This window comes from Astatotilapia calliptera, chromosome 3, assembly GCF_964374335.1.
Source record: "Astatotilapia calliptera chromosome 3, fAstCal68.1, whole genome shotgun sequence".
In the NCBI taxonomy this organism is placed as follows: domain Eukaryota; kingdom Metazoa; phylum Chordata; class Actinopteri; order Cichliformes; family Cichlidae; genus Astatotilapia; species Astatotilapia calliptera.
This window is the reverse complement of record NC_137424.1, coordinates 43,301,772-43,315,449: the sequence shown is the minus strand read 5'-3', so window position 1 is coordinate 43,315,449 and position 13,678 is coordinate 43,301,772. Positions and strand designations below refer to the sequence as shown.

General features: G+C 39.4%; 3 long non-coding RNA genes across 3 annotated transcripts in view; all 3 read left to right on the top strand.

The window, feature by feature from the left end:
• Window positions 1-11,240, top strand: part of LOC145425400 (uncharacterized) — a 34,105-nt gene extending 22,865 nt beyond the window's left edge. The window contains exon 2 of the long non-coding RNA XR_013906079.1: window positions 11,043-11,240. This is a non-coding gene — a long non-coding RNA (uncharacterized LOC145425400). The remainder of the gene's footprint in view (window positions 1-11,042) is intronic.
• On the top strand, window positions 19-1,753 carry LOC113018858 (uncharacterized). Its single transcript, XR_013906082.1, has 3 exons — window positions 19-1,273; window positions 1,353-1,444; window positions 1,672-1,753. It is a non-coding gene; the product is annotated as an uncharacterized LOC113018858 (long non-coding RNA).
• On the top strand, window positions 5,486-8,552 carry LOC145425402 (uncharacterized). The gene is made up of 2 exons (XR_013906083.1): window positions 5,486-5,536; window positions 5,645-8,552. It is a non-coding gene; the product is annotated as an uncharacterized LOC145425402 (long non-coding RNA).
• Window positions 11,241-13,678: the final 2,438 nt, after the last annotated feature.

The following is a 13,678-nucleotide window of genomic DNA, read 5'->3' as shown; positions in this document are numbered from 1 at the left end:
CACACAAAGGATAATTTATTTAACACAACAGATTGTGAGCTTTGACTCAGTCAACAAGAACAAAACATAAATGAACCTAAACTTAAGGAGTGAGTCCTACAAAAACATCTTAACTGAGGTGAGAGAGACAGGCCAGAGGAGCGGACATAACAGTGTGAGGGCGGCAGATCTGTGGGAGAGGAGAGAGCAGTTAGGGCAGGAAATCTGAGGGAATGTGACAAGACAGAGAGTGTTCATAAAGTGGCTGCAACAATGCCTTACTTGGAGTCCAGACTAGCTGGGTTTAGTGGATGAAGGCAGAGGTCTGTGGAAACTGCTGAACGATGGGCAGGCAGGCAAGTGAGGAAGAGGCTCCGAGGGGGGCAGCGGTGGTGGTGAATAGGGGGGCAATGATCCAAGGTGGCAGGCGTCTGACTGGAGGTGAATGATGGCATGAAAACGAATCTTGAAGCAGGAAGAAACTGAAACAAGGGGAAAATCTGTTAGCATACAAACCTTATTTTCCTAGAAAGGATCCCAGCAGACCTGCCTGGTTACCTCACTGACGAGCTGCAGTCATGTTAACTATCCATTAACATTTGGCTTACAGCCACCGAGGTCTTCAAGGTCAACTTAATGACTAAAAAAAATCCTTATGACATAAAAAACTATGATTCTTACAAAGGTGTTGTGTCTTGTCAACATATAGAAAATACTGTATAAAGATTTAAAATATCATTTGTTTGACCTCTGACCTCACTTTTACATTTCACATCTGCTCTTGTTGTCATGTTGAAACAAATCTGCCTTTGGACTTATTTTTACTGAACTACAAACTTCTCACAGTACAAATAAAACAAAATAAATACACTGAAAATACAATATTGTTCCTTTAAAAGTAAATGCTGTCAACAGAGTGAGCTGCCTTAGCAGAGATTTGTGCTCTCAGAGTTCTTCTTTTACACTTTATTAATAATTAATTATTGTTTGTTGTTGCAGTAACTGTGTCAGGAGCTGACAGCTCTTCATCTCCTGTGTGGTTGATGGTTGGACTGGTTTGTGGAGTCTCTCTCATTATTATTCTCCTGCTCTTGTTGTATCGCTGCAGACAGTCCAAGTGTAAGAGCCTCTTCTTTTCATGCTGTATTAGAGAGTTTATTTACTACATACACTTTAATTATTCACACATATACATGTATTCTGATCTCATGACACAAAATATCAGTGGAACAATTTATACATGACAAACATGTGTAATAACATTTGTCTCTTTCACAGATTCCTGCTTCACCAGGTTGGTAAAATACTTTTTATTATAATTTTAAACAAACATCAGTTACTTTTGAGTTTATTGTGTTTATTTCCTGTTTCAGGTCGATCCAGTCTGAGAGTCACAGTCCGGGCTCCTCCACAAATCATGGAGTCAACCAGAATGAAACTCACGTGTACGGCTCTCTTCAACATGGTCTGCATTGAAAAACAGTCTTTATTATCATTATTAATATTGACTTTTATTAAACCTCCATTAACACAAACATTCTCAGGTTCAGTTTGCATTCAGCAGTTTTTTAAATAACATTTAAAGATCTTACAGTCCTGGTTTTGACTCACACAGTGTTTCTGTTTTTGCTCTGATCTTTAGTGTAACTGTAATAAAATGATTAATGTGAGCCTGGCTTGTTTTTTCTTTAGGTACTGCTGACGTCTATGAATCAGTCACACAAGTGAAAAACAGAAATGGTACAGTATATGTGCTGAAAATCACAGAGCAGTTAGAGATGAAACTTGTTTTGGATTTAATGAAACTAATTTCATGTGACATGTTTTTACAAACCTGTAAATAAAATATGAACATTTCAGGATAGTTTTACAGAGTTTATTTACTACATTCACTTTAAATATTCAAACATTCATTCTGATCTGATGACACAAAATATCAGTGAAACATTTAAACATAATAATTGTAATTGAAAGAATCTGAACAGTCTGATGAAGAAGACCAGCTCTGTTCTGGGACGTCCTCATGACCCAGTGGAGGTAGTCAGTGACAGGATGGTGGCTCAGCTGTAACCCCTGTTAGATAACACCTCCCACCCCACGCAGGTCACTCTGACAGCACTGAGCAGCTCCTGCAGTGACAGGCTGCTGCACCCACAGTGTGAAGGAGAGATTTAGGAGATCTTTCCTTCCAGCTGCTGTCAGACTCTACAACATACATCATCATGTGAAAGCACACATGCACACACTGGTGTCTGTAAATATCTCAGTGTGCAATACTCTATACCTGCTGCTACTAACATCCATCGACTGCATGATGAAATGCTTCCATTTGCAGCTGGTACAACAGAATTGAAATTCTCTACTTTTTGTGGTGTGCATTATTATTCATACTTTGTGATATATTATATTATTTAGTTTAGTCAGTTACTGTTCTTACTGTCTTTGAGCCACTGTGACCACTTAGTTTCCTCTGAGATTAATAAAGTATTCTTATCTTATCTTACAGATTCATGCTTCACCAGGTTGGTAAAATACTTTTTATTATTATTTTAAACAAACATCAGTTGCTTTTGAATTTATTGTTGTCAGGTCTGCCGTGGCAGATGAGTGGAGGCTGAGAATTAGGACCTAAGATGCAGGCAGCTGAGATGCAAATAAGTTTTATTCATAAAGAGGTGAAACAAACAGAAACAGCAAAGGCAAAATGATGATGCAGGGAGACACGGGGGACGACACAGAATGATGCAGGGAAAGAACACAGACGAACCAGCAACAAGAACACGTGGACACACACTATAAATACACACAGAGGGAAACGTGGAATAGCAAACAGGAGGAAGACACAGCTGAACCAAATTGAACTGACGAGACAGGGGAAAACATAATCTGAACACACTAACAGAAGACATGGATCTTCACAATAAAACAGGAAATGCACAGAGACACGGTACAGACACTAAACAGAGGAAACACAGAAACCAAACTCTAGGAACTAAAAAGTCTAAACCCCAGTACACAATCAGAACAAACACAATATCATAATAATGAAAAACACAAACCGTTGGGTCAAAAGACCGAGGACCATGACAATTGTGTTTATTTCCTGTTTTAGGTCGATCCAGTCTGAGAGTCACAGTCCGGGCTCCTCCACAAATCATGGAGTCAACCAGGATGAAACTCATGTGTACGGCTCTCTTCAGCATGGTCAGTATTTAAACCATCTTTATTATCATTATTAATATTGACTTTTAGTGGGGAAAGGCTAATTGATCAATCTAAATTGCCCATAGGTGTGAATGTGCGAGTGAATGTGAGCACGAATGGTTGTCTGTCCCTGTGTGTGAGCCCTGCGACAGACTGGCGACCTGTCCAGGGATAGCTCAGTAGGTAGAGTGGTGGCCCCATGATCGGAAGGTCGGGGGTTCAACTCCACTGAACGGCTACCCTGAGGTACCCCTGAGCAAGGTACCGTCCCTACACACTGCTCCCCGGGCGCTGCATTGGTGGCTGCCCACTGCTTCACTGGGTGAATGGGTTAAATGCAGAGGAACTATTTCCCTATGGGGACTAACACATACACACACATTAAGGGTGTAGCCTGCCTCTCGACCTATGACAGCTGGGATAGACTCCAGCGCCCCTGAAAAGGATAAGCAGAAGCGAATGGATGGATGGATATTAACTTTTATTAAATCTCCATTAACACGAACATTTATCAGGTTCAGTTTGTGTTCAGCAGTTTTTTAAAGAACATTTAAAGATCTTACAGTCCTGGTTTTGACTCACACAGTGTTTCTGTTTTTGCTCTGATCTTTAGTGTAACTGTAATAAAATGATTAATGTGAGCCTGGCTTGTTTTTTTCTTTAGGTACTGCTGACGTCTATGAATCAGTCACACAAGTGAAAAATAGAAATGGTACAGTATATGTGCTGGAAATCACAGAGCAGTTAGAGATGAAACTTGTTTTTGATTTATTGAGTCTAATTTCATGTGATATGTTTTTACAATCCTGTAAATAAAAATATGAACATTTCAGGTTCAGATGAATACGATGACATCACCTCCTCTCTTATTGAGTTTAAAGATCTTAGAACTAAGAGTGAGTACACCAAAGTTAATTTTATAAAAAGAAAACCTGGTTTGGAAAGTTTTTTTAATTAGTATGAAATTCATTTTGGGCCTGGGAGGGGGGACATTTATTCCCCCCCCATTTGAATAATACATTTATTGAAATGTATTATTTTGTTCTTTTCATCTTTTTTAATCTGTGTATTTAGTTCTGATCAATCTGAACAAAGCATGAGCTTACAGTACCTGGAAAAAGTATTCATACCTGTTGCACTTCTACACATTTTGACACCTTTTTTTAATTGAGATTTTCTGTGATAGACCAACACAACGTAGAACATATTTGTGAAGTGGTATGAAAATGATACATGGTTTTCAAAATTTTAAAAAGTAAAAATCTGAAAGGTGTGGCGTGCATTTGTTTTCAGCCACCTGTACTCTGATATCCCTCATTTAAATCCAGCGCATTCATTTACCTTCAGAAGTCACCTATTTAGCTGCTCTGTGGAGGCCTCAGTGGTTTGTTAGAGAACATTAGTGAACAAACAGCATCATGAAGACCAAGGAACTCACCAGACAGGTCAGGGATAAAGTTGTAGATAAGTTTAAAGCAGGGTTAGGTAATAAAAAAATATCCCAAGCTTTGAACATCTCAAGGAGTATTGTTCAATCCATCATCCAAAAATGGAAAAAGCATGCTACAACTGCAAACCCAGGGTGATCTCTAAAACCTGCAGGACACCAGCCGACCCCTGGTTTAGATCAAAGAATATTCTTGTGTTAGAATGGCTCAGTCAAAGTCCAGACCTAAATCCCACTGAGCATCTGTGGCAAGACTTGAAAAATTGCTGTTCACAGTCTGGCTGAGCTTGAGCCATTTTGCAACAAATAATTGGCAAACATTTCAGTCTGTAGATGTGCAACGCTGGTAAAGACAAACCCCGAAAGACTTGCAGCTGTAAATGCAGCGAGCAGTGTCTCTACAAAGTATTGACGAAGGTGGGTTGAAAACAAATGCATGCCACACTTTTCAGAGTTTTATTTGCTTAAAATTTTGAAAACCATGTATCATTTTCATACCACTTCACAGTTCTGCACTATTTGTGTTGGTCTATCCCCGTAAAAACATTTAAGTTGGCGCTTGTAAGGTGACAAAATGTATAAACGTTCAAAGGGTATGATACTTTTTCAAGTCTCTGTCAGTTTGATTTAGTCGAGTAACAGCATCACCGTACAAAACACACCATTGTTTCAAGTATCCCAGGTGAGGTCTTAATGATTTTTTACTGATACAGAAGAAGATAGAGAAGTGTTTCAGCTTCACATGTTTTGCAAAAAAAAAAAAAAATCATCTTTACAACACAGAACAAATTACAAATGATAAGTTATGTGTCTGAGGCCAGATGTTTACGTGAAAGTAAAACCAGATGGTTTCCTCGTCCACACAGATACAGAGTCTGTCTCCGCCTTCTAAACAAATCCAATAAGGTACAGTAACATTACACACCTGTAAAGACTCAAACACAAAACAGAACTTCACGTTGCATCAAGGGGAGACAATGCTTTTATAATAAACCTTATTGTTCTCCAACACAGGTGGGACAGACACAGGGGCAGCCAGTGACCCCTCACACACGTCCTTATGCTGATATCCAGGCAGGTTCTCAGTGTTTGTAGCTGCTGATTTATGCAGCAAACATTTCCACAGTCCTCTGCAGCAGATTATAGAAACACTTCTTCTCTCAGCTCACGACAGAAGATCTACAGCTGGGACACTGTTAAGTGGTTCTACGTGAAAAATAGTTAAATATTTACTCAAACATGTTCTTGTATGTAAAACAGGTTCAAATGCATGAAATTACATTTGTCCTTTATAGTGGACGTTAAAAAACACCACAGGTATAAATGATAATTTACATCTTAGAGCCCTGCTCTCAAACACTGACTCAGATGTAACTGTCTGTGAAACTGGATTTAAGAAATAAGAACTTAAAGTTCACAAAACATGTCAAACAGACTCTCCTTCATGAAGTCCTCGTTCATAAAGTGCTTCACAGACCTGAACATTACAGCTAACAGCTGGATTTTCCTGTGTCAGTGCAGCTAACCAAACAGCGCAGAACCTCTTACTGCTAAAGAGACAGACGGTGAAAGCAGACAGTATGTCCTCCGTTTTAACATAAAACTCATTGTTGCAGCTGACAGCAGCACAACAGTGACCCCATTAAACTGATGTTTAGTTTTAGTGTCCTTATTTTCACTGAGTTATTGGTTCTGCTATTAGTTACTTAGCATAAACTGATGTGAGTCTTTTGACTGAAACGAACCAACTGACCTGGTGATGTGATGCTCTGTACTGACAGAAGATGGCGCTGAACATCTTTTTATAACTCTAAGCACTTATTTCTTAAATTAAGCTTCACACTCAGAGTTACATCTGTGTCAGTTTTTGAGAGCTGGGCTCCATGATGTACATCAGCATTTATACATGTAGTGTTTCATGTCCCCTTTAATGCTGAACACCTGATGTGACATTTCCACACATTAATTCTGCTCAGTACCTGATTGTTTTACATGTTTTCCATCCTCCATCTCCCAGTTTTTGTGATTTGGTTCATGTAAACATTTCTGATGGTTTTATTTTCATCAAAATATTTTAATTTGCACTTAAATTTGAACTCTTAGAGATTACACTTACTTTGTTTTCACAGACTTGTGACCATGACACAAAACTACAGACAGAAGTGGATAAAATCTCAGTGTTACTGGTTTTAGAAATGCTTTACGATAATAAAAAAATACATCATTTAGAGTCAAAATATCATAAATGGTAACAAATATAACTGTTATCTTCGGGTTAGTCACAGTCAAATCATCATCTGCATCAATGAATGTCAGTGAGGCGTCCTGAAAGTCGTCACGACTCCTGTTCATTGACCGTCTCTGAGAATCACTCTCCTCTCAATCAAATCACTTTTCTTCTGTTTATCCTCTGAGTTGCTCTTTGATGGTTATGAATCATCGCTCTTCTTTAAACTGTGAAGTCGTTGCTGTTCTTGGGAGACATTTCTCTTTTGTTCTGGTATCAAATTGCTTCGTGTTTGCTGAGCTTCACCATCTTTCTGTTCACCTGTCAAACTGTTGCTCATGTTTCCAGAGCAGCTTTTCTTCTGCTCAGACTGCATGTGTGTGTGTGTGTGTGTGTGTGTGCACGCGTGTGTGTGTTTCCAGCTATACCATACATAGACACGCGACCTTTCAATGACCTTAAACCGTGTGTATGAGGTATGCAGAAAAGCAGAAACAAGCACTTTGCTAAACTATAAAAACAGGAACTTGTAATAAGTCATGTCTCAAACAAACATTTAACGGTGTGAAGTCTTGCACTTTAGAAGAAACAGAACATGGTGCTTTCCTAATGTATAACATAGCTCATCTCTGGACTAAGCTGCACTCTAAATAAAGAAAGCACATTTTGTCAGCACAGACACAGATAAAGGAAATAGTAGAAGGTTGAAAATAAATCCTCTGACTGTCTGGCTTCTTCTTCATAATTATAGCCATATTAGGACAGATAAAGGCGATGATTCTATATCTATATATTTTAGCACAAATGACAATATAAAAAATATCAATGCCAACAGAATCTGCCTCTGTTTAGTTTTTCTGTTCATTTGTCCAGACTGACACTTCTTTTGCTCTAAGAAATAAGAACACAATGATCGGGACGGTGTAAGCTACAACCCTATAATCACTTTCTGTCACCGACCTCTCAGCTAAACCTGTGTAGAGTCATCCAATAATAACAACTGGGGTTGCCACGATTCGTTGACTAGTCACGATCAGGTCAGCTAGTGTTCAAACCAAAAACAAGAAGAAGCCGTCTCCAGTATCGTAGCTGTGTCCAAATTCAGGGGCTGCATCCTTTGCAGGCTGGATTTGTAGGTCGATAACGTTACAGCAACGCAACGAAGACTGTCCAACCTCGTAAGTTTATTTTGTATTTTACTTGAGCCAGTTTTCTGTTTTGTCGTCCAGCATTAAAGCTGTATTTAAGTTCACCTTTTGCTTCCATCTGTGTGCATTTTGGGTGCCACCGGAAGTAGCATATGCTAAGGTGCACATAGTCTTTTCGCATTACCTCAGTAAGACCATGTGAAAATTAAAACAAATCATCCTGGGTGAACTTAAACACATCTGTTCCCCTTTTGTTAAGACAGAAAAACGCAGCACACAAAAATACTGCAAAAGGACGGTCGCCTTATATACATGGTGTATAAACTCAAAATGCACATTTCACTTAAAAATTAAGATGTGAACAAAACTTGTTAGAGATATTCTTCTCCTGTTGACCCCCCCCCCCCCAAAAAAAAACATAAAAAATAAATAAATAAATACGCCTTATCAGATATTGATGCTTCTTTCATGTGTGATAGAAAATAGGAGACTGATGTTTGTTTGTTTTTTAAGTTAATTCCCAATAAAACTGTTTTGTTGCTAACTACATTGCTGTCTGTATTATTGATGAAGTCCTAAATGATCACTTTTAAAGTGTTTGTGCTGATAACATCATGCACAGTCAGACAGGCATGGAGAACAGCACTGACTGGGAGGCTTTGAACAGATCACATGGTTCAATTCAACATATGAGACTTTAAGAATGCACAAGCATCTACTTAAAATCTATTTAATTTATCATCTATGATATTATTATGCACAATTCCAATGTACTTTGTTCATCTCCCTTAAATAAACAAGCACCCTTAAAGTATGAAATATTCATATACAAACACACATAAATGTGTGAACTGTCTCAGTGGCTGATTGTGCCCCACAGGCCTCAGTGTGAGCTTGAACACATTTATAATGTTTAAGTAGTTTAATGTGTCGGTGCTGACGATAAACACATTTTGAATGAAAGCCGGGGAACTTTGGTAGCACAGAAACAAGTGGCTATTCTTTGTGAGCATATGGATCAGTCATATTACCATTATTTCACCCAAAGGCACCAAGTTAATACTTAAAAAAGCTGCAGCAATACACACAAATATAAACAGTACTCGGTGACAACTTTGCTTTTAGCCTTTAACCCTCTGGGGTCCAGGGTATAACTGGCCGTTTTTGACTACTTTTGATTCGGCCTCTATATTTCACCTTTAAAAACTGTTTATCCTGCCAATCTGTTATTTACCCATTTTGATATAATGTATCAGCACAATTTATCTAAATTCAGACAAAGTGATATTTTTGACTGTAAAAACCAAAAGCATGTTTAACGAATCATTTTCATAACTTGAAATGCAAATACAAATTGTACATTTTTAAAAAATATGCACAAGTTTTGCAAACAACAAAGTTATATGGTACTATTTACCTAAAAATGCAGCCAAGGCTCAGACGTTTTTTATATAACCATTTAAAACTGTTTACAGAACAATCAGGTGTTCTGCATCAAATAAGAAGAGAACAAATTATTTATGCAACTCCAAAAAATAGTTTGTGTCACTATAACACAGATGAGAACAGCACAGGGATAAATCCTGCAGGTCTGACAGCAGGTGTGTCACTCAGCATTTACACTGCAGTCTGCCTTTGGTGGCTTTAAGACAGCAACTGTGACATTCACTAGTAGAACTGACACACAAAACAAAACAACAACTACACTACACACTAACTACACAAGACAACAAACTAACTAAGGTGAGGCAGGAGGAGCAGAGACCCGTGGCGGCCGCCGGTCCAAGTGTGAACTGAACTTCGGGTAAGAAGTTATGACCTGCAGTCTATCTGGGTCAGATATGAACCAAGTTTAGGTGGAGTTTATTTTCGTTATGCTGACCTTTCCGTGCTGCGTACTAGCTAGCACGATGGAGTTTCTACAGCTGGGTGGGTGCTATGAAGTTACTGATGTTGGACTTTATTTTGTTCATAAGGTTAATTAGTAGAGTTGCCAACCGTCCCCTAAAAACTGAATCATCTCGTATTCAGAGAAAATATTACGCGTTTCGTGTTGAGCTGAAAAGGAACAGTTTGTCCCGTACTTCAGCTACAATGAAAACGACACAAAGCTGGAGTTATTCTGTGTCTTGGTTACAGTAACTAAACTAAGTACAACAATCCAGCAAAGCCTAAAGCTCAGCCACCACCTTAAGCATCGGATGAGGATGATGAGCAGCAGTTGCTTTGGCCAAAGGCAGGAACCTGGAATGGTGCACCACCCAGGTGGAGAGGACAGCAGGAGAGAGAGAGAGAGGAACAACAACAGCACTGACAGGAAGTCAGAGAGGACTGGAGGACCATGACATCTGTTTGTGTATTAAATTTAAAGGCATTAAGATCAAACCGCAAAAATGACAATACAGAATAGCTACAGTGCCGATATGTGTGTGAAGGGTTGTTGGTGGTTACTGTCTGTTCTGCCACAGGTTTATTTTTAATCTACTGAACGGCCTCATTTTCGTCTCGGCCACATACAAAAGAGGAAATGCAGCCTGTAGTTTGAGACAATAGTTTTGTGTGTAGCAGTGTCTTATTTTAAGCCATCAGTATCCAGCAAACATAAGGTCCTAAAGCACACTGCACTTTATTGTCCTCTTCATAACCTGATGAGGAAAATACTTTATAATATTAACATGTCAGTAAGATGTAAAGGTTTAATGATTGAGACCATGAACATATGCAGAAAGTGTTTAGACTCTGACCTGTAGATCAGACTGTGACAGGAAGGATCACTTCTCAAAAAGACGTGAATGATGGAAAATATTGTGTAAACATTGTTATTTGTATAACTGCAAGTTCACACAGAGCTGCAGTCTTATCTGCACCATCTCTGCACTGAAACAAACCTATCAGCCTGCAGAGTTAAAATGAGGAAGAACATTTGCTATAGAAACTGTGCTTTAACTGCTACATTAACTATTTGCAGGTATTAAAGTAAAATTAAAAAAGGTTACACATCTTTACTGTAACAGTGCCAGAGCTGACAGGTGGGGAGGTCCAGACTAGGAAGAAGAAATTAGAAAAAGGAAAGAGATTTAAAAAAAGAAAAAAGAGGAAATGACACAGAAAACAAACAGCACCTGAAAGAGAGCAGAAGGAAGACGGAGGGCTGAGGACAGGGCCCAGAGCTGTGATCACATGCACATAATATACAAGGACAAACCACCATCCACATCAACCCACTGCTCTAAAACACTTCAAAAACTCTGGTGTGAATGTGGTGTCGTCTTATTCTTGTTATCAAACCTCAGTAAGTGTAAAGAGGAACTGGAAGCTTGGTCCAGTTATAAGTGAACAGTTCAATAATGGTTTGTTGCAGTGCTTTGTGCATTTTCTCAGCATGCTTTCAAGATTTAACCTGTGGCGTCCACATATGTGGACATCACATTTTGTCTTGTCTAGACCACAGTACTCCACAGGACCTGATATCCACTCACGAGCACATTATTCTGCCACTGTTCTATCGAATTTTCAATCGAATGTCCCCATATGTGGATATCAGGCCCTTGTACAGCAAAATCAAGTACAAAGTAATTCTTTGTTTTTACATTCATCAGGTCCCAATCAGCTCAAATAGCAAAGAGAAAAAAAATGCTATGAAAGAGTTCAGGTCTTCGGAGGTTAAAGTTACTATGGCAACATGAGTAAAAATAAAGGTAAAAGTCTTTCAGGAATAATTATGATAAGATCCATCTACAGTCATGCTGTAGGTAATACACCACAGTATCTTCTGATCTATTAGTCTACACATCACTGAATCATTTGGACAGATTAACATTTGTGGAATCACACAGTGTTTAAGTCTCAGTTATTTATTTATGTTGACTGGAAAGTGTAAGTTGACACTTTTGTGATCTCAACAGAGATTTTGTGATGACCCACAGGTAAGTCTCTGTGTTCCTGTGATCAGTTATCTGCAGTGTTGGGTAAGTTACTTTAAATTAGTAACTTAGTTACATTACTACTTACTTCTGTCACGGCGGGGTGCGCCGGTGTGTTTTTTGAAACAGGACCCAAAAGCAGATGTGGACGAGGTGTTGCAGGTTTAAACAGAAAGCGATCCTTTATTTGGATGATTGCAGGGGTTAAACAAGGAAACCTAAGCAAACAAAAAAAAACCCACTAAGAAACAAATACTATGAAGTTCTAAGACTATGGTGGGGATAACAGACGACCCGACGATGACATTCAGAAAACAAAGGACTTAAATACACACATGAGGTGATCAGGGGAAGTGGAGACACATGAGGAAACAGCTGACTAGGATAAACATAATGATGCACAGGCAAGAGTAAAACTAACCACATGAACACAGAATACAAGACCCTTTTCAAAATAAAACAGGAAACATGCAGACTTAGACACGACAACACAACTTAACAGGCCTAACACACATGACAGACTAGACAAGGAACCGAACATAACCACACAGACATGACGCATGAACCAGGGAGACTTAGTACAGGGGAGATGACATAACTAAGAAACAGGACTACACAGTAATCTAGAAATTAACTAGGTGAACTAAGCTAAGGCACAAATAAATACAAAAGATACATAAACTCAAACACTGGGTCGCTCGACCCAGGACCATGACAACTTCTATCAAAAGTAACTCAGTTACTTCAAGTTACTCGTTACTTTCAAAGTAACTAGTTACTAGGGAAAGTAACTTTGGTTTACGCAGAATTCTCTTGTTAATGTGTTGCTTCCATAACTTTTACAGTCTTCTAGCTTCCTTACTTGCAACAAGTGCACTGTGCCACCTACCAATAGAAAAAATAATAATAATGTGCATATTTCCACAAGAGAAATCCCACGCCTGGACCGTCGTTGACCGCAGCCATGATTCCAGCCCACGTCACAGCATCATGTGCGCTTTTTACATCCAACACAAAAACTGCAGTCCGGGACAAACTGTGTGTCTTTTCACCTCAACACGAAACGCGTAATATTTTCTCTGAATACGAGACGATTCTGTCTTTTACGGGACGGTTGGCAACTCTAATAATTAACCTTATGAACAAAATAAAATTCAACATCAGTAACATCATAGCACCCACCAAGCTGTATAGAAACTCCGTCATGCTAGCTAGTACGCAGTACGGAAAAAGTCAGAATAAGGAAAATAAACTCCACCTAAACTTGGTTTATATCTGACTCAGATAGACTGCAGGTCATAACTTCTTACCTGAAGTTCAGTTCACCTGACACTCGGACCAGCAGCTGCCTCGGGTTTCTGCTTCTCCTCCTGCCTCCCCTTTCCCTCATCCACCTGCTGCCTCCACCACTTGCTAATGTTACTGAATCTGTGGAAGCTCTGCGAGAGCCACCACACGAAGTAACGAGTAACGAGCCTATCTAAATCCCAGTAACGACTAACGCGTTCCTGATTTTGGCATAATAAATGGCCTGTATTTATATAGTGCTTTTCTAGTCCCTAAGGACCCCAAAGCGCTTTACACATCCAGTCATCCACCCATTCAAACACAGGTGATGGCAAGCTACATTGTAGCCACAGCCACCCTGGGGTGCAATGACAGAGGCGAGGCTGCCGGACACTGGCGCCACCGGGCCCTCTGACCACCACCAGTAGGCAACGGGTGAAGTGTCTTGCCCAAGGACACAACT